Source organism: Lissotriton vulgaris, chromosome 5 (assembly GCF_964263255.1).
Source record: "Lissotriton vulgaris chromosome 5, aLisVul1.2, whole genome shotgun sequence".
In the NCBI taxonomy this organism is placed as follows: Eukaryota; Metazoa; Chordata; class Amphibia; order Caudata; family Salamandridae; genus Lissotriton; species Lissotriton vulgaris.
In genome coordinates, this window is record NC_141693.1 from 200,854,111 (window position 1) to 200,877,617 (window position 23,507).

A 23,507-nucleotide genomic window follows, 5' to 3' on the forward strand; every position below is an offset into this window, starting at 1 on the left:
GTGTGAGTGTTTGATTGATTCAGATGCTCCGTCCATCACCACCCCCTTATGTACCGCTTCTGAAGTAAGGGTGAAGTAGTGTGGCTTACTGGTTAGAGGCGGCAGACCCGAGAGCAGAGGACGGCCCGGGACCAGGGTTTGATTCCCGGCGCGGCAGGTTTCTGGACCAGGGTCAGCAGACTCGATAATTCTCTCGCCTCGGTGCCCACTCTGATCAGCGATCACACTCGGCAACTCTGGGCATTAGCTTGCCTCATCTTCACTAACGGCCCCACCAGACCGCCGGGGATGCCTGGTCTCACCCTGGAGATACCCATTAAGGGACCATCTCTCAGGGAAGCCAGGAAGGGTTTCGCAGCGGTCGAAGCGCCTTGGGACCCTATGGGTAAGTAGTGCGCTATATAAATGCCAATACATTCTGCCCAGAATGGGGTCATTTTGCTGACAAACAGTATATTTGTATATTCCAAGAGACCTGGGCGAGGGAAGATTTTCAGCCGGTTGGTTTTGCATCTTTTAACATCTTGGCCACCATGGGAAGGAGGGGGGACCCTTCTGTGGCCTAGCCATATGGGTAGATACACACCTTGGCTGCAGAGCCGAACAAATGACATCACCCTCAAATGATATCCAATATGTTTTGTTGTCGTTTCCCACAAAGATAAACATTGCCCTAATTAATGTGTACTCTAGACCCATGAATAATAGACAAGAATCAGTTGTTATAGACCACTTGGGGTGTTTTATACCAATTTGGATCCAGCAATGTGGCTGATCGTAGGGGGTGATTTCAACTGCCAATTCGAGCCTCTCACTGATCCAAATCACTTTGCGTCCTCGGAAGAAGATCTATATTGGTCGATACCTGACCCGCAGATTAATCCAATTAAGGTATGGTCACCATTGGCAATGCATCTCCACTCACTTACTTTAGCTCTCTCCCTGAGGGCATGTAATGGGAGGACTAAATCTGACCACCAAGGCCAGCTCACATTTAATAGAGTAGGGCAGACCTCCCTACTTGATTAAATCATAGTGGAAACTAGAATCTGGGAAAAGGTCTCTGACTTCTACGTCCAGCAGAGATAGGACAGTGACCATAATGCCCTGATAGTGATCCTAAAAACAGGGGATCTTGTTATGTTCAACTCTTCACCCCATCCTGCAAACGAACCCAGCGCATTAACGCTTTCTAACAACAGAAGGAAAGTTAGATGGAGTCACATCCAACACTCTCCCCTAAAGTTGGCCAAAGTCTACCAGATAGCAATACCAATGATAACCTATGTGGGAGGTAGTACAGGTGGAGGTTCTTACATGAGAGTGAGATAAGACAGGTAAAAGTCACGAGGAGCTAACCACAAAATCGACTGACTTATTCTATCCGGTGTCGCAGATGAGGAGAAATAAACAACCTAAATGCTCCTGGTTTAATGATAACTGTCGCAAATTCAAACAGGACCTACTGGATGCAGTGAAGGTGAAGGACAGGCCACAAATCAAACTCGCTAGGGCCTGATACAAACGGACCATCCAGCAGGAAAAGAAAAACTGGGAATTAGATAGGTGAGAAGCCCTCAGGACAGCCCGTAATGATAAAGATCTGATACTTTCTGGGCAATAGTGAGCGAGGGTGACCGGGAAGGGAGTCCGGCCTTGGAGCCCAACATAGCGCTTGAAGCTTGGGAGACACACTTTGGGTCACTGTACAACACTAAGGATGGCAGCAGTGTTATTCTTGGCACACCCAGTTTATCCCTGGAGTCCCAACAGGAGGGGCGTTGGGAGATTACTATGTCTGAAGTGGGAAATGCTATCAACAGTCTCCATCGCAATAAAGCGCCGGGTTTAGATAAACTTCTAGGGGACCTCTTCCGGGAGGAACCCAAAATCTGGGTCCCATATCAGTCTGCCCTATTTAATGCCATCTTGAATGGCATGGATCCCCCCGATACCTGGCGTGGGGCAGAGATAGTTCCCATATTTAAAAAAGGGTGTCCTCTTCTATCCTCAAATTATAGACCTATCAGCTTAATTGACATCACTCAAAAACTGATGGGACAGGACCTCCTGGACCGCTTACAGGGTTGGATGGAGGAGGAGGAGATCCTAAGTCCCTACCATGCCGGCTTCAGAACAAATATGTCAACCGTAGACCAGATATTTAGATTATAGCTACTCTTCTGGAAAACGGTGACTATACAGGGTGGCAGCCCCTACCTAATATTTGTTGACCTGAGGTCGGCCTTCGACCTTGTACCCAGGGAGAAACTCTGGAAAGTGCTCAGTGACCTTGGGATTCCACCCTACCTTCTCAATGTGATAATGAGGCTGCACTTAGAAAATTATGCACAAGTAAGATGTGGAAAATATGGGGAACTCTCCCCACATTTCCCCGTTAAAAAGGGGGTACGTCAGGGATGTGTTCTAGCCCCACTTTATTTTGTCTCTACATTAATGGGCTCATAGACCACCTCAAAAACATCAAGGATAACGATGCCCCTAAGCTAGTCTCGGGGAAGGTTCCCGCATTGATGTTCGCGGATGATACCCTTTTAGTGACAAAATTGCCAACTGGTATTCAACGCATCCTTGATGGTTTCGCGAACTTTTGTAATATGCGGGGATTGGAGATCAATCTAACAAAGACTAAATATATGGTCTTCAATCCCCCAAGACGACCCGCTCAAACCTCTCCCTAAATGGCACACTCTTGGAAAGGGTGAGGATTTTTGATTATCTGGGTGTTACATTATAAGAGCACTTTGAGTGGGGGTCCCAGATGGCCAAAGCAAGACTCAGGTTAACCCAGACCATGGGTGAGATTATGAAACTGCACAGAACCTCTGCATTCAAGCCAGCTGCCCCTGTAGTGGAAATATATAAAGCCCAAGCAAAGGGGGACACATTATATGGGACGCAACTTTGGGGCATTGCTCTACCTCTAATCTTATGAAGGTGGAAAACAACTTCATAAAGCAGTTATTAGGTCTTCCTCGTAGCATCCCCCCTAGTATCCCTCCGCATGGACTTAGGCATGAGGCCTATTGATGAAGAGATTGCCCTTTGGTTTGGGTGACCCCAGAGTTGGAGTTGTCCATCTATAAAGCCGAGCTCAAGGAGATTTTGTCCATTTCTGCCACCAAGAAAATACTGTACTCTGCCCCATAAAGGATCTCTCCTTAAGGTTAGGCAGGATGGACCTCTGGAAAACCCCTGAGACATCATGTCCAAAGATATCTAGGCTGGACCTAGTGCAACATTATAGGCATTCCAACATACTGCCCATACAGGAAAGTCCCACTGGTGGTCAGCTGACAGCAGAGTTCCTACAAGTAAAAGATACATAGCAGGAACACTTCCTGGATATGTTCTATCCCCCAATGGCCAGGAAACTGTACGTGCAGTTTAGACTAGGGAACCTTCCATTATTTGCACATACTAGCAAATGGGCCAAAGAGAATTCGGGTGATTGTCCTGCTTGCAGCTACAAGCTAGAGTCTGAAATTCATGTACTGGTTTTTTGACCTGCATATCGACTGCCTCGCAAACGCTAGTTAATCCAAATATTTAGAAATCAAGGCTTTGTGCGTTGCTTAGAGGCCTACAGAGTTCTAAAATATGATACTCACCCTCCAATTGTGTTTGCTGTATCATGTTTTTTAGGTTTAAAGCATTTTATTAAGGCAAAAAACATAGGAGGTAAGGGAACATGAGGGGTAGGGTTACATACATTCAGGTGAAAATAGCTAAGTATAAATCTAGGAGCGCGATGGTGGACAAGGCTGCTGCAAAGAGAGAAATCAAATAGTAAAATGATAAGGGCTAAATACAGTCGCCACCATCAATCAGAGCAGAAAATGAAAGGCAATGATGCAGGAAACCAACCCCACCAACCCCCGGAACCCCTCCCTCCAAACTCCCCAACTCACCCCAACACCCTCCCACCTCCCCCCACTTCCAGTACTCGGCCATAACGCATCATGCCCTCCCGCCACGCCCCCCACCCCGTGAGCCCAGATCCTATGTCCTCCTAGTCAGTTGGGACCACCGGTGGCGTTAGTCTCAGGAGTCTGAGGTACCTCGGACAAGTGAGTTCTCTAAATTCTGTGGTTAAAAGCGCATGAAAGGGTTGCCATAACTCGTCAAATTGTCCCACGTCCCCCGCCACCATAAGCGATAGTTTCTCCATGCCTAGTACATGCCAGAGCCTGTGTAGCCAGCCTGTGATGGAGGGGACCGTGGTGGTACACCAATGAATCAAGATGTTCTGAATCGCTGAACCCAGCGCTATCGCAATTTGCCTGCCCCTGCGGGACTTCAGCGGGTACATCAGGCCATTCGGGAGGCCCAGCAATACATACGCCGGGAAGCGTGGCAATTCAGTCTCAAAATGAACATCTATCTCATCAAGAATCTCCTTCCAGTATTCCTCTAACAAGGGGCAGTCCCAAAGTACATGTGTAAGAGTCCCCACTCGACCACATCCCCTCCAGCACTCCTTCTCAATATGCCTATTCATTTCGCGTAGCCTCTCCGGGGTATAATACCACTACGTGGACACCTTGGTGAGTGTTTCTGTGAGACCTGTATGATATGCCGAGTGTCTCGCCCGATGCGCAATTTGATCCCATTCCTTATGACTAAGCGTCCTTCCCAGTTCCCTATTCCAGCGTTCCCTACCCGGGTTATAGAAATGAAACGGAGGGGGTTGCAGGAATTTGTAAAGGTCGGTGATTAGCTTAGCATCTGAGGCGCGGGTCACCAACCACCGCTCGTATGACGTTATCTGACGATCAGCAGTGCCCCGCACCTGAGATTGAAGCGCCCAGTGCCTAACCTGCATGTATCGTAATCTATCCATCTCAGGTAGTTGGAACTCTTGCTTCAATTGCTGAAAAGGGACCACTCCCTCCGAGCCATATATCTGGAAGAGCGCTCGGCAACCCGCTGCCCTCCAGTGTGAGAAGGCGCCTGGTTCCATACCGAGGGATAAATCAGGGTTATCCACTATCGGCGTGAAAGGCGAAGGGAATGTGGTGAGTTCACGAACTTCATTGACCGTATCCCACACCCTCAAGGGGACTCGCGTGACGAAGGAAGCATAGAGGTTAGGGGGGCGATGAATCCAGCGCAAGAACGGAACCTCCTGAAGGGGGCGCCCCGCCACCGCCTGGTCCTGAAAGAGCCAGTGCTTGTCGGATTCCCACCTACTCCACTCCACTAGGTAGCGCAGCTGCGCCGCCTGGAAGTATTTCCGGAGGTCCGGGATACCAAGGCCCCCCGCCTCAGGGGCCAGCGTGGAGAGAGCCCTCTTCATTCTCGGCTTGCGGCCCTGCCAGACGAAGCATGCAATGTCGGCTTGTGTCTGTCTAATCCAGCCCGTAGGTGGCTGGAGCGACAAAGCTCGAAAGAGGTACAAGATCTGGGGCAGGACCGTCATCTTGACCACCGCAATCCTGCCGAGCCAGGACAGCAGGCCTTTACTCCAGCGGCCCAGCTCTTCCTTGATTTTCCTACTAAGGAAGGCATAATTGTCCGTTACCATCGCTGGCAACGTTGGCGCTAGCAGAATCCCCAGATACGGCACCAGGGAGGATGACCACTGCATGGGGAAGAGCCGCTGCAGATCTTGTCTGGTATCCGCGGCCAGGGACACATCCAGAGCCACCGACTTGCCCATGTTCATCTTAAAACCCACCACCTTCCAAAAAGCGTCTAGTTCCTGAATACACGCCGGAAGGGCCCGTCTTGGATCGTCTAGGGTCAAGAGGACATTGTCCGCATAAAGACTGATCGTATGGACATACTGCCCCATCTTGATCCCAATCGCGTCTGGGTTTTGGCGAATTCTCTGGGCAAACGGCTCCATATAGAGAGCAAAGAGGAGTGGGGAAAGCGGGCACCCCTGCCTGGTACCCCTTTCGATCGCAAAGCTGCGGGAGCTGCACCCGTTAACTCTCACCGTCGCCGAAGGGGATTTGTAGCAATTGAAGACCATCGAACAGAATTTGTCTCCAATGCCCAGTTTCCGGAGCACCTGCTCGAGATAAGGCCAGTGAACGCGATCGAATGCCTTCTCGGCATCTACCGCTAGCAGCATCCTCTCACCTGGGATCCGCGAGGCTTTCTCCAAGATGTGTGCCACTCTCTTGGTGTTATCGACGGTTTGCCTGCCGGGGACAAAACCAGCTTGATCAGCCTCAACCAGGCCCGATAGATGCAGGGCCAATCTAGATGCCAGAATCCCTGTGTATAATTTAAGGTCGACATTCAGGAGTGAGATAGGCCTGTATGAGCCGCAGAGGGCCCGGTCCTTCCCAGGTTTCGGGATCACTGAGACCGTTGCTCTTAACAGGTCCGGCAGTATGGCACCGGGCTCGGAAAAAGAGTTAAACAGGCGGGTGAGAATAGGAGCTACAACCGGGCAAAAGGTTTTATAAAACAGGGACGTGTAACCGTCCGGGCCCGGTGCTTTCCCATGTTTGAGCCTGGCTATCGCGGATATCACCTCCTCCACATGAATGCTTCGCTCGAGGTATTCCGCCTGCGCTGAGTCCAGCGCCGGAAGGGCCACTGACTCCAGATAATCCATTGCATCCTGCGACGAGGGGGGCTCCCCCGTGTAAAGGGCCTCATAGAAACTACAGAACGTTTCTGCCACTGCCGCGTCATCAGAGACCGCCACCCCATCAGAACCGAGCAGTTCCTTCACCACGTTACGCTGGTGCGCGATTCGGAGCCTATTCGCCAAGAGTTTGCCACACCTATCCCCACCCGTGTAAAACGCGTGTTTTAGACGCAGCGCCGCGTATTCCGCCCTGTCCATGTCCAACGCCGACAGGAGCTTCCTGGCAGCTTTCAACTGTTTCCACACCCTAGGAGCTCCGGTACGGCGATGGACCTGTTCCAATTCTCGGACCTGGGAAGTCAGCTCCTCCCTCTTACGCTGTCTCTCCCTGTTTTCTGCTGAGGAGATGGAAATAAACTCCCCCCGTAGAACCGCCTTCAATGCCGCCCACTGCGTCGCTGGCGAGGTGTCCGAGTTGTCGTTGTGTGCCTGGTATTCCCGGATCGCTTCCTCAATGTGCTTCACAACCGTTTTTTTATGCAGGAGGGTGTCTCTAAGACGCCACACCCCACGAGAGGGGGAGGCCGTCGGAAGCGCAAACGTGCCCACGACCGGCGCATGATCAGACAACGACAGGACCCCAATGTCCGCCGCAGTAGCGGCGGCACACATCGGTCCACTGACCAATAAGTGGTCCAGCCGTGCATAAGTCCGGTGTGCATGTGAATAATAAGAATAGTCCCTACTCGTGGGGTGGAGGGTGCGCCAAAGATCATGCAGGTCCATATCAGTGATTCGAGCCTTCCCAGCCTGTGAGAGTTCCCCAGTCTGCGGGTATCGCTGCGCTGACCTATCGAGTGTGGAGTCAAAAACTATATTCAAATCACCCCCTAAAATGATATGTCTATCAGGGGAGGCAGTCACGTCCACCAGCGCCGAGTCGAGAAAGCGCTCTTGGTGGTCATTCGGGCTATATAAAGAGCCAATAGTGAACGTTGTGTCCCCCAGCCTGAGGCGGTACGCCAATAGCCTCCCCTTCTGTTCTGCAAATTTGTACAGCACCTCCCCCCTGAAGGAACTCGCTATCAAAATGGCCACTCCCGCGGTCTTAGATGCAGCAGAGGAGAAAAACTGAGTTGGAAACTTGTTAGAGTGCATCCTATGACAATCCCGTGGTAGTAAATGGGTCTCCTGCAGGAGGCATATATCTGCCTGTGTCCCCTCCAGCAGAGATAAGATTGCCCTTCGCTTCACTGGGTTGTTCAGACCCTTAACATTAAGGGTCACTACTTTCAGTGTCGACATATCCCCAAGTGACCGTAAGGGCCAGGCCGCGGGCAGTCAATCAGCGGGGGAGGGGCACGGGACAGCAGCGCAGGACAAGCAAAATAAGACGAAGCAATGACATTTGAGATATTGGACGGTTCCCCTTCTACCCCTAAACAACCCCCAACCCCCTCCAAAACAAACCCGTGGCAACTAGCCAACTCCCCACCCATGCCCAAACAACCCATTGTCCCAGTCATGTCCCAAAACGGACAAGTCCGTGGAAAATACAAAAAGTGGACGTCCGGCCACTCGTTCTTCCCGCCTCTCCCCCGACCCCCCTTCCAACCCCCAAACCTGTCGTTGCAGAAGCTATGTCCATCTCCCCCCGGAGTGAATCTACGCCGTCACGGCGACTCCGTTCGTGGCGGCCGAGTCCCTGGCCGCTTCTCTCAGGGCGTTGGCCATTTCTGCCCTGATGGTGGGTGAGTCCGGCCTTCCAGCACTAGCCGTCGATCTCCGCCTCGCCGATCGCCGTCGCCCTCCTCGATCAGGTTGCCTCCAGCCCGGTGTCGCTTCACTCTCTTCCGTGGCCGTGAGGCCCAGGACACCACAGACATCCTGCAAGGTACGCAGTTGGTGCAGCACGCCATTCCAGCGGAATATTAGGCGAAAGGGATGTCCCCAAGAGTACGGTGTCTCATTCTCTCTCAGGAAATCCGTCGCGAGTTTGAAGGACCTGCGCTTCTGTAGCGTGATGGCAGACAGGTCCTGAAACAACGCCACAGGCCGTTCGCGGAAGGTCAGCGGCTGTTTCTTGCGAGCCTCAGCCATTATGCGTTCCTTCACTGGGAAATCCGGGAGGTAGGCCAAAATGTCCGGTGGAGGTGCCGTCGACTGTCGCTGTCGGCCGACCCTGTGGGCCCTGTCGATTCGAATCGGGAAGTCCGCGGGCTCGCCCAGGATCTCCCTGAACATGTCCTTCAGGTAGCACGTCAAATCAGTTCCTTCGTCTGCGGACGGTACACCTCAGACTCGAATGTTGTTTCTTCTCGACCTGTTCTCCAGGTCTTCATTGTGTGCCTGAAGTTCGACGTGCTGCTCCCTGAGACGGAGAACGTCTTGTTGTAAATGGACAATCTCCTCATCCCTCCGTTGAGCCGCTGCCTCTACCGTCTCCATCCGCTCACCTAGGCCTTCCACCTCCCTGCGGACCTCGCGGACTTCGCTGGCCACCTCCTGCTTCAGTGTCTGAAAGCCAGCCTTAAGCGAACTGAACAGATCTTCCATGAAGGATCTGGTGACGGGGGGCTCACTCCCGGCTGGGTCCACTGCGGTTCTGGAAGAGCTTGGGGACGGTTGCGCCCTGTCGCGTTGTTGCTGGGCTCTGCTGAGCATGTCCGGCAGGGTGCGGTCCCCCTTCCTCGATCCCCGGTTCCCCGACATTCGTGCACTATAGACTGCCGCACTCTACTCAATCAGATATGCGATCCCAAGCCGCTGGCAGCAGATCCCGGTGGCGATGAGTCCCCAACGACTGGCAGAGCACCACAGAGGGGAGCGTCCGTTGTAGTAAGGCCACCACGGGTCCTGCGCCACCGAGGACAAAATGGTGGGCCAGCTCTGCCGCGGAGGTCGGCTCGCACTCCAACGAAAGTTCAAGTCGCTGACCACTACCAGGGCGACCCAGACCGCAGCATCCCCTAGGACGAAAGGTCTGTGCAGGGCCAGGGGTGTAGGAGCTGTCCCCAGACGGCACTGTAGGAGGTCCTCGTCACCGTTGCCGTGAAGATAAGATGGCGGCTGGGCGTAGCCGGGCAGACCTTCCGAGCCTGATGGCGCCGCCAAGGCTATGCAAAGAGTCAGTGCCCCAGAAGTGAGCCCCCTCCGGGCCCGCTTAGACGAAAAAGAGTCAAATGACCCGGCCCCCACTCCTGAGCACTGTCCCAAACTGGCGACGGGGCTGGGGCTCACGCAGTGTATCAAGCTGCCGCCGCAGATCCAAGTGCCTCCACGGTCAGACAATAGGCATCCCCCTTCTCGGCACCTCGTGGTAGCTACCCATCCGGCGCACCAGACAGGGCACAGTCCAATGCGAGTATGCAAGCGAACTCCGCGCCAGGCCACCAGACACTGGCGCCAGGGTCCACTCAGGCCTCCCGGCCGGCGCTCTATTCCACTCCGCTTCCGTGGCGCTCCGCAGCTAGCTCATCGGCCCCTGAGCTTGCCTCCGCCGAAGCGTTCGGGGCCAAAGTTGTGCACCGATGTGCACCCCAGGGTCTCCGCCACCCCTCCCACGGCCGCTGAGCTCCAGCGGGGGGAGAAAAGCTGTCGAAAAAGGGCTCGGGCCTAGTCGGGCCGGAGGAGCTGCGGGAAGAAGCGTCCGCTCACCCCGCCATCTTGGCCACGCCCCCGTATCATGTTTTTTAAATCATATGTGGCACATACGGCGGGGTTTGTTAAAGTAGTACCCTGGGAAGATTAATGTGTCGAAATTGCAAAGGTCCACATCAGTGTGAACACAATCAGGGTACATAGACCCAGCTTATATATCTTTTTCTTTTAACCTTGTAAAAATTGTACCTTGTGCTTTTAACAGATGCTTGTTTTTATTAGATTCTAAAAATGTTTGAGTGCGCCTTCTTTTTCACATTTACAGCTCTGCAGAGTTTGGAGAATCTCTGCTTAAGAAGGCAATCGTGAGACATGTAATATATAATTGTAAGTGCATATTTTTTTTATGTGTTTTACTGCTTGTTGTGCTTTTTAGTAATGTACTTTTATGGCCCTAGTGGCTGAAATAAAGTTAGTGAATGGAATGGAAAGCGGGGCTTCGAGAAGAGGACCTAGAGGGTGTAGAAGGTGAACCTGAAACTAAAGATATGTTTCTGAAAATAAGTGTAATCCACCCAATGAATGATGCACATTATTACACAAATAGTTTGTGTATATTTGTTTTCTTATGAGAGCACCATTGTATATGGTTTTACACAATCTAGTTTAATCTGAAAGGACAGGGTTAATGTGAGGATATGTAAATCTGGATAAAATCCAGAGGGTGGAAAATGGGCTCATTAGACAATTTTTCTTTGTCCCCAAATCCACCACTACTTTCACGATTCATGAGGAAATGGGTTTGACCTATATTACTGATAAACTGAAATTAGCCCCACTTCTTTTTTGGGCTAAAACATGGTTGAACCCCGAGTTAACACTCAACCATGCTATTCTCAAAGATGTAACCTCAAGGGACCAGGCCATGAGAATACCCTGGTTGAAATACATTAGATCTGCATTTGCTACGCTTGGGAGACCGGAGCTTTTTACTGTACCAACTAACATCAGGAGGGAAGACATCAGGTGGATTAAGCAGGAATTTCTGGAGAGGGCTTGCCTGGAGAGAGAGGAGTTGGAACTAAGGAAACTCTCTGTAAGAGCTTACATGGTTTTAACCACTACCCCATCTCTGGAACCATATTTAAAAATTTTTACCAATCCACTCCACAGATTCTTGTTAGCAAAATTTAGGATGAACTTGATTCACTATTCACTTGGTAGTTTCCCCGGGTGGACAAAATCAGAAGACGGTCCGCCCTGTGATTGTGACCAGTTTTCGAACCAGGATACCCTCCATTTTACATTTTTTTGCGGTCTGTATACCACTGAGAGGGCAAAATATTTATTACCTGTCCTGAAGGCTGCTGGCTTTATTCAATTAAGGCCAGCGCTAATTTTCCTCCAATCAGTAGCGGACATCCATACCATTTTTAGTGTTGCATGCTTCCTAACAGCTGCCTTCAGATTAAGGAACAAAAGAATTCCCCGGAGTGTTTTATTTTAATCTTATTTTAAATATGGTTTTATCAGTAACCAATTTTAATTATTTGTAAACATTAGGAAACAATGAGATTAATAATTTATTGTCATAATTGGTAATCAAATTCACTGATGTTTTTTAAAAATTGTTCTGTATTGTATCTTGCCTTTTATGATTTTAACAAAAATCAAATAAAGTGTATTTTGACTGACTGACTGACAGGGTTAATAAAAATGAGTTTTCTTGCCCTTTAATGCGCGACAAAATTATTAATTACTGTTGACCATCTTGGAAAGTGCCTGTTGAATGTATAGAGCTTTCTTTCTGACGATACATATGTACTTATGTAGCACAGGGATCCCTGTTGCATCATTGTGTTAGAATATCAAAATAGCTGAATGGCAATGCTACACAAAGGCGTCGATTCCGATCCTGTAAAATCCCCGTCCGTACGATTCGTATCCGGAGCCGTTTCCGTACGACTCATAAACACACCGTACGACCCGGCGAGTACGATCCGGACCGGGTGATCAGGACGCTATTCGTACGGTCCGCGTCAGTTAAGGGCGATTCGTACAGAAAAGCGCACAATCACATACACACCGTATGGCACGTACCCCCCATGATCGCCAGGGTACGTGCCGTACCCCTCCGATCATGGGGGGTACGCGCTGTACACCCAGCGTACATGGGGTACGCGCCGTACACCCACCGTACATGGGGTACAGTGCGTACCCCATGTACGCTGGGTGTACGGCGCGTACCCCCAAGATCGCAGGGGTACGGCGCGTACCCCGGCGATCATGGGGGGTACGAGGCGTCCCCGGGGGGGGCGTTCCATACTTGTTTCGGCGCGAACTATGCGTTTGCGGCTGTTCCCAGCTCCCGTAAAAAAAGGGTCGTACGGTGCGTACCCGACACGAATCGTACTTGCTGGGTCGTAAAAACCAGCCGCGAACCGTAGCGATGTCACGTACAGCGGGTTCCGAGTGAGACTCGTACGGATATTTGAGTCGTACGGAGTCCTGTACGACTCGTACGGACTTTGGCTCCTGGTACGGATCGTACTTCGTCGTACGTACGGGGACGTTTACGGGTACGATTCGTACGGGGAAAAATGCTCCGTACGATGATTTGGAGCGCATTTTACCGGATCGGAATCGACGCCAATGTGTGGCATGGTTTGCTTTTTACCACATAATACGCTACATAACCTGTCGGCTTTAGCTGTATAATTTGCATGTTCATGCTGCATTAGTTAGTAAACCCTGTTGCATAATATTGTTCTTTGCTGTCGCATAATTCCAAAGGCCCTGACCATATATAAATGCATACATTTTAGTTACCTTACTCTTCTTCGCCGTTCCTGGAGCTTTTACCACCTTAGAATTGGTTTAGGAGAAAAAAGGTTACTAACTTAAATCTTTCTTTGTATTTTTTGTCTTAAAACTCTATTGTAAGGTGTGGCCTTCTATTGCAGCTACATTTTAATGCTGACTTTGGAATTTCCCTGCCGCGCCTCACCACTTCCTGATTTCATTGTCACTGCCATCAGCGCTAGAATCTAAAGTCCGTTTTTGTTTGGAAGATTTATTTTCGGATTCGCTAGAAAATGTTACGATAAGTAGAGTCATGGCTATACTTTTTCAAATCTTTCTGTAGTTTGTTGACCTTGGAATGCGTGAGAAACTCCTAAAACTCAGTGACTTCTTTGATAATCCCTGTAAATCTTTTTTTGTAGATACCAATTTGGATTTGAGATTTTAATAAATTCTCACTGGTTTGAATTTTAATCAACATTGTTTCAGATAGCCTTTTTACTGTGTTGATAAATTTAATCAACCAGTCCCTTATGCAGCTCAATGGAAAGAGGGGCCAGTCTCTTCTAAATGTTAGGTAGTCAATAAAATACGAGGGTCACTGTTGACAATAAGTTGAGGAGGGCATCTTTGCAGCGTAAATATTCCGTCATCAAGGTCCATACAAATATGTTTTATTTTATTTTTCTTTCATTTGGTCAGAGATTTCCAGATGTTAGTTTCTGCCAGTAATGGTGGAGCACCTACATTGAAGTAACATCCTCAACAGAAAAGGAGAAAGATATTTTCCATCTTGATACTGGATCTTAGTATAGATCTCTGTGAAAAATAAATGGATAGTGCAGCATCAAGGATTGTTAACAATTAATAATTGTATTCCCATAGCTATCCGCTGCATAAAAACACACCCAAAAAGGGTAAAGAGAGGTATGACTCTGGTCCACAGAGATGTCTTCCGAGAATAACTTATATACAACACGAAAACCACTATTGATTTATGGTATTACTATGATGAACAAATGAAGGGGAAGGAAAATTCTTACTTTTGATTCACAGGACCTCACCCACTACTGTGGCATGCTTCCTCAAGTCGCACACCAGTGACGTATCAATAGTGTGGACTCATCCAGAGGACTGGGAGCACTTGCTATTTCTTAGTGGTGCAGGGACATTTTGTAGTTAAAACTATCTTATGAAAGGATTTTAAGAAATGTTTATTGTGAAAACCACAAATAATACTAAAACATGGAGTAGATGTTCTGGGCCATTTTAACTCTGACTTTTCAAATCGGTCAACATGTTTTAGCCATATCACAAGTGCTGTTAGTTGTTACTGTAAGGAGGCAATGGGATATATTTTACTACCTTGGGTCATTAATACATATCACTGACTGGGCCACTGATGAATATTACTGTTAGGGGACATTGATTTATTATGCTCTCTGGTGCACTAGATGTATATTATTATACTGTGCCTTTGATGCATATCACTGTCTGCCACTGTCTATTTATTTTGTTGTCATTGAGCACTAATATATAACACTATCTTGGGTCTTTGAAATGCAATTATATGTGAGTTCATCAATACCTATTGTTGTCTGGTATATAACAGTTGGGATGCATTGAGATACACTACTGTAATTGACCACTGATTAATATTTTGTCTGAGGCCGCTGGTGATTAACACTAACATCCAAAATGAATCCATATTACTGGTTTAGGACATCAATGCATACTGCTATCAGAGGGCACTGAGATATATTGCAGTTAGGTGGCACTGATACATATCACTGTAAATGGTCCATGATGCATAATACTGCCTCTGGTCGTCGGTGCAAATACTGCCTGTAGACATTGATACATATTTATGTCGGGTGGTATTGATGGAAGATGCTCTCTTAGATCATTGATGTGCAGAATTGCCTGGGGGTCACACCTGTGCGATACTGTTTGGTGATATTAATGCATATTGTTATCAGAGTGCACTAATGTGTGCTGCTCTCTGGAGCAGTGGATGAAGGATGGATATATCCAACAGGGTTTATTGACAAATGGTTCTTTCGGGAGGAAACTGATGCACAGTACTGAATTGGACCAATAAGGCATTTCACTGTCTGAATCCAATAACAAAGCAAACACAAGGAGATGATGGACGGACCGCTGAAACTTTTCAAACACTCACCCCCAGCAACAGATCTGGGTTGAATCCATCATCGCTCTTTAGCTCACTTCGCCACCCCAGTTCAGACCCAGCAATATGCAAATCAGTCTTGACTCTGTGCCTCATGGGAACAGTCCAGCCCGAACTGCCAAGCCAGGCCCTCTCTGGACCGTAAACAAGCATCCTGGGACCGGTTTCGGGCTAACAGCCCTCATCACCCAGGTTAGCTCGAATCCAGTGGCAAAGTGAGCAAAGGACCCACGTCTGGGCATACTTGGCCAACTTAGGGCAAACAAAGAAAACACAAGGAGATGATGGACGGAGCGCTGAAACTTTTCAATAACACACATTACTGCAGGGGGCTATTGATTCATAAGAATGTCAGGGGGTATAGATGTACATTACTGTCAGGAAGCATTGACGCATAATGTCAGATCACACTGTTGCACGTTGATATCGAATGCCACTGATACATATCACTCTTTGCGACAATGTATGCATATTACTGCCAGGTGCCATTGATGCGTAACCTTTCAGGGACCATGGAAGCATAATACTGCTATCTGGAATCAATCGATTTATTATGTGTGGCCATTGGTGCGCATACTGTTTAAGGTCATGCGTATTACCTCATGGGCACATTGACACCACCTACTCGATGGCCATTTATGTATATTATTGTGAGTGGGCATGTATCAGTAATATAGATAGAGCAACTGAAGCAAATTTTAAGCTCAAACTGTGTGTGCAAATTTCTACTGGCCCATAGATGAACCTTGTATGTACCATTAGTGCATATACATCTATAGTAATTAATGGATATACTTCCTGAGGTCAAACAAATCGACAGTCATTATAACGTTTAAGTGTATATTACTAAACTATCTCATTAGTGAAATTTGTTTATTGGGATAACATATTGCCAATATTCGCTGTGGACACCTGCATATATTATAATTTTAGCCAATGTGTAGATTTCTTTTGTAGTCATTGTACATTATTTTGTGGCTTTTTCATCTTTTGGTATCTTACATTTTATAAACATGCATTTGTAGTTAATAGAAAATCATATAAAAATGCATGTCAGTAGTTTAAAAGTATTTACAACAAATTTCATTCTTAAAAATGTCCTAGTAAATTCCGCACAGCTTGCCATTTCACCATTTCAAATTGTTGAACAGATACATAAATATAACATAATCGACAGAGTTATAGAGTAAAAAAGGGTAGTGAGAGTATTATAAAGCTAGTCAAAAAAAGAAGAGTTTAGACTCTGGTGGGTGGTCAATCAACACACCAAGTCAAGAGAGGCCATTGGCACAGCTCACCTGCTGCAGGACTGATCACCATCTTGGGAGATCCACACTTGCTTTATGGGTATCTCTAAAGTCTTCCGAGACACCGCCGATGTTGCAGTTGCTCTGAAGGCTGGTGGGTTTGCTAAGCCTGCTTTGTTGCAGCCACTCTGCAAACTTTTTTCCTTTTGAAGAATAATACCTGAAAGCAGGAGTTTTTTCATGGAGAAAAAAGAAAAAGTCCACAATGCTCAGGGAGCTTCCTCTGACTGTTCTTGGGGGCTATTGAGCGATTTCCCTGATGAGAACCCACACCCCTCAAATGGCAGTCCTCAGAAGGAACATCTAGTGAGAGACGCCTCACCCTAAATAGGACATGGCGGCCATCACTGTGCCTTGACTGCCCTGTGGCAGAGATTCCGTCAGGTCAAAGACTTTCAATGGTGGAGGCAGAGGAGACTCCATTGTTGGATATTCAACGGTTCCCCGGATTCTAAATTGAGGGGGGAGCCACGAGACTGGTGAAGCAGGACCATTGCCAAATCAGTCTGTATAACTCCAAATTACACCCAAAATATTTTCATTGGGGACTATTGGATATAAAAGATTTATTTTTTACCAAAATCACTGATTGTAAGTCTGTGATGTCACTTCCCGTGATGTCATTTACTACTATACCATTGATTAGAATCATTAGCATTCACTCCCACAAGTGCTGAACAGTTGAAAGCTCTGTATATCCCACCTTGGGATGGTGCCATAGGGCACCACTTCTGTTTGAAAAGGTTAGGTCAACAGCTTCATATCCGGCTTTGCCCCTCCTTCTCTTTCCACAACACATAACTGGTCTGAACTACCTCATTTAACTGCTGTGACTACAGTTAGCCTTTAGTGTGGCTCACTAGCAGCGATGTATTAGCCGCAGGAGCAATGAAGCTGCCTTTGTTGTAGCAGTTCTACACATTAGAGCTCATATCGTAGCAGCACAGGCTGAAACTCTGATCTGTGAAGGGTGTGGCCTCACCACTGGACACAATAAATGATTGTGTCCAGTGGTGAGGCCACACCCTTCACAGATCTGAAAACAAATGTGCAAGGGCAGCAGTTCTACAAGTGTACCATCCATTACAGCTCTGCCATTTGGATTACTTCAAAGTTCTGAAAGCCAGGGTGATATCTTGGGGCCAGATGTACGACCTTTTCATTTAGAGTCTCGCAATTTGCGACACATTGCGAGTCGAAAATTGTGAGGCGCTAAATGAAATGTACAACCGTGTGTTCACACTGTTTTGCCATTCCCAATGGTGTCGCAAATTACCAGGCTCATTAATATTAATAAGCCTCTCGCAATTTGCGAGCCCATTGTGAATTCCAGCACTCCCAGGGACGGTAGCCTGCTGGGCTCAGCAGACCACCATGCCTGGGACTGATTTTTAATAAAGCTGCTTTTTTTTTAAATGCAGCCCGTTTTCCTTAAAGGACAACAGGATGCATTTTAAAATAAATGAAACGTTTTGTTTCATTATTTAAGTGCAGGCAGTGGTCCCTGGGACCACTGCCTGCCCTTGAAAAATTATTTTGCATGCATTTGCAAAGGGGAAGGGGTCCCCTGGAGACCCCTTCCCATTTGCAAATTCATTACCACCTACTTGAAGTAGGTGGTAATTGCGAGTGTTTTGCGACCGCAATTGCGGTCTCAAAACATTAGTACATTGTTTTGAGGGATCACTGACATAATATCGATGACCAAAATCCACACACAAAATAAAAGTAAACAATTACCATAAATATTTATCAATTAATAAATTAATAATAATGAGCAACTGATTAATAATTAATAAAACCTAACATACTTTCCACCCTTTACCCCCAAATAATACCACAACACATACCTAAAAATCATTACACAATTTCTATAACTAAAAATATCAATTAACAACGTATTAATTAATTGAAAATAATGTACTTTACCACTATACACCCCACAACTCACATCCCAAATTAATTACATAATTTCCATGATTATTCATTTATTATTTAATTACCATTAATTAACAATTAATTATTAATTATTTTTAAATAAATTACTACACACCCTATTCCCCTATAAAATCACAACCCGCTCCTACAAAGTTGATGCAATTAACATAATTACCAATTGATTCATAATAATTATCAACCAATTAATAATTAATTAATAATAAATGAATTCCCACAATTAACACTATAAAAATCTAAATTAAATAAATAATAATACATAAACAATATTAATTTATTTATTATAATTAAATTAATTACTTCCTGCCCTATTCCCTATAAACCCGCTCCTAAAAATAAATAACACAATTAACATAATTATCAATCAATTATTAATACAAATTAACAACCAATTAATAATTAACACAAAATGAATTACCACAATTAACACTATAAAATCTACATTAAATAGATACTAATAAATAAAAAATATTAATTAATTTATTATAATTAAGGTACTTCCCACCCTATTACCCTATAAACCCACCACCCACTCCTAAAACAAATAACACAATTATCAATTAAATCATTAATAAAAATGAACAACCAAATAATAATTAATTAGTTAAAAAATTATTACCAAAATTAACACTAGAACATCTAAATTAAATAAACACTAATAAATACAAAATATTAATATAATTAAATTACTTCCCACCCTATTCCCCTATAAACCCACAACCCGCTACAGAACTAAAAAAACGCAAAATGTAATTAACATAAAATGAATCACTACTAAAAATTTGACACACATATTTAAAAACAAAAGCAATACTTAGTTAAAGAAATTAGATCACATACTTTTAAAATACATACTAAAATACATAGCACTAATATAAAAATCGATATTACTGACTTCGATATTTAAAAAAACGATATTTCTTACCTTAAAGTCGATATTCTGGATCACGATATTCTTGCTATCGATATTCCTGCATCACGATAGTTGCATCTCGATATTTTTGTATATCAATATTCAAAACCCGATATTCTGTCTGTGCACTTGTTTTGAGACTAAGGCCCCCATTAGGATGGTGGGCGGACTTTGCCCGCCCGCCATCCCTGTGCAAAACGGGACCGCCCGCCATAGGAGCAGCGGCCCCACCTGGGCAATTAGGATGCGCCCGCCACACTGGTTGGCGCATCCTGTATTTTTACCATTGCGGCGGGCGGTGCTGAAAGCGCCACCCGCCGCAATGGTAAAATTGCACATTGTGCATTTCAAAGCACAAGTCAGGCACCACGCTGTGCCTGACATGTTGCACTTTGAAATGCGCACCCTCCACCCCCCGGAGTTCCTGGGGGCCCGCAACGGGCCCCCGCAGGGATTCTCCGCATGCCTTTCCGTGGCGAACACCGCCACTATATTATACCTTTTCCGCCCCGGTCACCTTGCGACCGGGGCGGAAGAGCGGCGGACGGTCTTACAGTCCGCCGCGGTCCTCCCCGCCATCCTAATAGGGCGAGCGGTCTTTAGTGCAAGGATGGGGGGTGGATCGCCCCTGCCAGGCTGGCAGTGGCTACCGCCAGCCTGGCGGGGGCGATCCGCCCGCCATCCTAATGGGCCCCTAACTATTTGGAAGGGAACGCCCCTTCCAAATAGCGAGTCATAAAACCTATTTAGCGAGTCGCAAAACAATTGCAACTCGCTAAATAGGCTATGTACATGGCCCATGCGCAAACAGGTTCGCAAACCCTTTTGCACATGCAAAAACAGGTCGTACATCCGGCCCTTAGTGAATAATGTTAGGGGTGGGAGTGTGAAATTTCTCTACAAGCAATAAGGTGTACCTAAGTAACAAGGCTAAGGAGGGCTAGAACAGTGGATGGTGGTAATGAACATGTTTATGGGTACTAGTTTTCAGATATTTGGAAAAGTAAAGCGGTCAGCGTAGGACCTCAGTGAGGTCGAATGCACTAGATAATCCACTCTACTCCATCTCCTCCTCACAGCAATGTAGGGCAGAAAGGCAAAGGAGAACAGGCTAGCATAAGCCCATATCTAAGATCAACTGATCAGACAGGGTGGTCAGTGAGACCTGGCCTTATAGTAGCCCGGGCCCAGCAGCTGATCTTGCTTGGAAGAAGAGAGGAATCAAGGAGAGCAGCCTTGGTCTGCACTCAGACGTTTCCCCGGGAAAGGGCGGGGCTGCTTTTGTTACAGAGGGTCGGTTTTGCAGCAGGGCAGCAGTTTTAAAAGCACTGCAGAGTTCCTTATATATCCAATCGTTTTCAGGCATCAATAAAAGTGCCAAAATAACGTTGGTGATTAGTGAACCTGCTGGAGAGAGATCAAAACTGTATCTAGTGGCAGGCTTGACTCATCTAAGGTTGTGCATAGGGTTAATATGACTGCTGCAAAGAGCGTGTAGAATGCAGATGGCAGAACAGTATTTTATGTGCATAGCTCAGTGGGTTACTGCTTTTGTCAAAGAGGTCCCTTTATTACTATGCAGCTCATAAATTACAATCGTAATCTAGGTTAGAAACTTATGGTTTTTCCCAGTCTTTCATTAACCTGATTTTGCTAAAAATGGTTTGTTTGGGTAGAAATAATTTCTTATTAATAAAGTAATTCCTAATCGCTGTGTTTTGTTCTGAGTCCTGAGTTTGTGCTTCCCCAGACCAAGCACTCTTATAAAATGCCTACCAGAATGAATGACATGTGAATCCTACACCTTCTAGTTCTCTTTGTTTTATGTATCATTTTCTATACACTGATTTACACATGTGTAATTGTCTCTGTATGTGTGTGTGATGTAAAATGGTAAGACACCTTGCACTGGTATGAGTTGCTATAAAACAAATGAAATACATGTGAGAGAGGGGCAATGGAGAGAGGAGAGGCACTGTTGGAGGGTGTTAGTGAGTGAATCATTGTAGAGCCCCATTAAAGAATTAAAGATTGCCGTATCCTAGTGCATATTAAGGTAATCATTTACTAAGCTTTAAAAACGAATACAATTGAATATATAATGAAAAATGTGTTGTAGAATGCGCCATGTCGGCTATTTTTCCGATTTTTCATAGGGGAGATACACCCACACCCTAATTTAGCTGTCAGGATTGATCACTTAGCTCACTCGTTATGCCCCATATGGGGGTTGGTCTGAGAAAATTTGCCTGTGCTGCTTTGGATTCCCAGTCCGGCCCTGACTCAGAGCCTGCAGCCGCTGTCTGTCCATGATCAATACATTTAATTGTCTGGTAAGTCGGATGGGGAGATGTCGGGAGTGCTGGGGATAGTATAAACAGTGGCATTCATTTTCCAAGGTGTATTGATTTCTGGGAGGGTGGAGGTCTCAGGGTTCAAGGACTGCTTCTCAACATGCTGAGGGCCATGTCCTTGAACTCGCTTAGTATAAGGTCACATCTGGCTGTCTCTACAATGTATGGAAAAAATGCTGGGTCCGGATACCTGCCCATGACACTCTAGGATTTCTGTTTCGTGCATTATCAGGGGATTGTGAGGGGGTACAATGCAGTTTGTGTGTGTGGGGGAAGGATATGACGGGGTGCAGTGTAGGTGGGAACAAGGAATAATTTAAGGGGAATTAATGAGTGAGCGGCTGAGTGGATGTATGAGTGAGTGAGTGAGTGAGTGAGTGTAGAGTGGTGTGCTTGTCGGAATAGATTAGGGAGAGCCTCTATAAATTGAGACCAGGCGATCATTTAAAGATAAACACTACCACATGAACACTGGTCTCACTGAAACCAACGACTTGCATGCGTATACCTCTTTTAGTGGAGAAGTCTCCCTCTGCGGGTTACAGTGGAGCAGTCTTCCTTGGTGGGTGACAGTGGAGCAGCCTCACTCAGCAGGTGACAGTGGAGCGGGGTCTCAGCAGGTGACAGTGGAGCGGTCTCTCTCAGCAGGTGACAGTGGAGCAGGGTCTCAGCAGGTGACAGTGGAGCGGTCTCTCTCAGCAGGTGACAGTGGAGCGGGGTCTCAGCAGGTGACAGTGGAGCAGCCTCACTCAGCAGGTGACAGTGGAGCGGGGTCTCAGCAGGTGACAGTGGAGCGGTCTCTCTCAGCAGGTGACAGTGGAGCAGCCTCACTCAGCAGGTGACAGTGGAGCGGGGTTTCAGCAGGTGACAGTGGAGCAGTCTTCCCCAGCAGGTGGCAGTGGAGCAGTCTCTCCCTGAGGTTGAGAGTGGAGCGGTCCCTCTCAGCCAGCGTCCTTGCACGGTCTGTAAGGTCTGTGGGTTTCTGCCAGAGGCGCAGTCTCAGTCCCCTGGCGGCTGCGGTTGCTGTGGTCAGGGGCCGGGGCACTCTCTGGTCTCCGCAGGTGTCAGTGGAGCGGTCTCTCTCAGCATGTGACAGTGGAGCAGGCTCCCAGTCTCTCTCAGCAGGTGACAGTGGAGCAGTCTTCCCCAGCAGGTGACAGTGGAGCGGTCCTTCTCTGTAGGTGGCAGTAGAGCAGGGTCTCAGCAGGTGACAGTGGAGCGGTCTCTCTCAGCAGGTGACAGTGGAGCAGTCTTCCCCAGCAGGTGACAGTGGAGCGGTCCTTCTCTGTAGGTGGCAGTGGAGCAGTCTCTCCCTGAGGTTGAGAGTGGAGCGGTCCCTCTCAGCCAGTGTCCTTGCACGGTCTGTAAGGTCTGTGGGTTTCTGCCAGAGGCGCAGTCTCAGTCCACTGGCGGCTGCGGTTGCTGTGGTCAGGTGCTGGGGCACTCTCTGGTCTGCAGGTGTCTGTGAGGCAGAACTCTCGGCAGCTCCCCCGGAAGTGTCCCCCGGCTGCTGCTGCCCCTCGCCGCCACCTCATGCTTAAGGAGCCTGTTTTCTGGCTCTTCTGCTTTTCGTGCTGTTTCATCATTCATCTTTCCGGTCTGTGACGAGCTCAGCTGTCCTGTAGCCTCGGGTTATTTATCTTTCGATCTGACTTCTTTCAGCAGCAGGCAAGGTGCTGTGTTCAAATGGGGATGAAATGACTCAGGGACACCACAAACAACTCTTATCGACCCATCCTTTTCCTTCTCTCTCGTCAGATAGCTGAATTGTAATATTGTTAACCCAACTTTCTGGGCCTTGCCGAAGGTACAT

At 47.3% G+C, this 23,507-nt stretch overlaps 1 protein-coding gene across 1 annotated transcript in view; it reads right to left on the reverse strand.

The window, feature by feature from the left end:
* FUT7 (fucosyltransferase 7) overlaps window positions 1-23,249 on the reverse strand; it is a 58,994-nt gene extending 35,745 nt beyond the window's left edge. Inside the window, exon 1 of the mRNA XM_086921158.1 lies at window positions 22,203-23,249. The gene's annotated coding sequence lies outside the window, so the exon portion shown is untranslated. The remainder of the gene's footprint in view (window positions 1-22,202) is intronic.
* Between the last annotated feature and the right edge of the window lie 258 nt (window positions 23,250-23,507).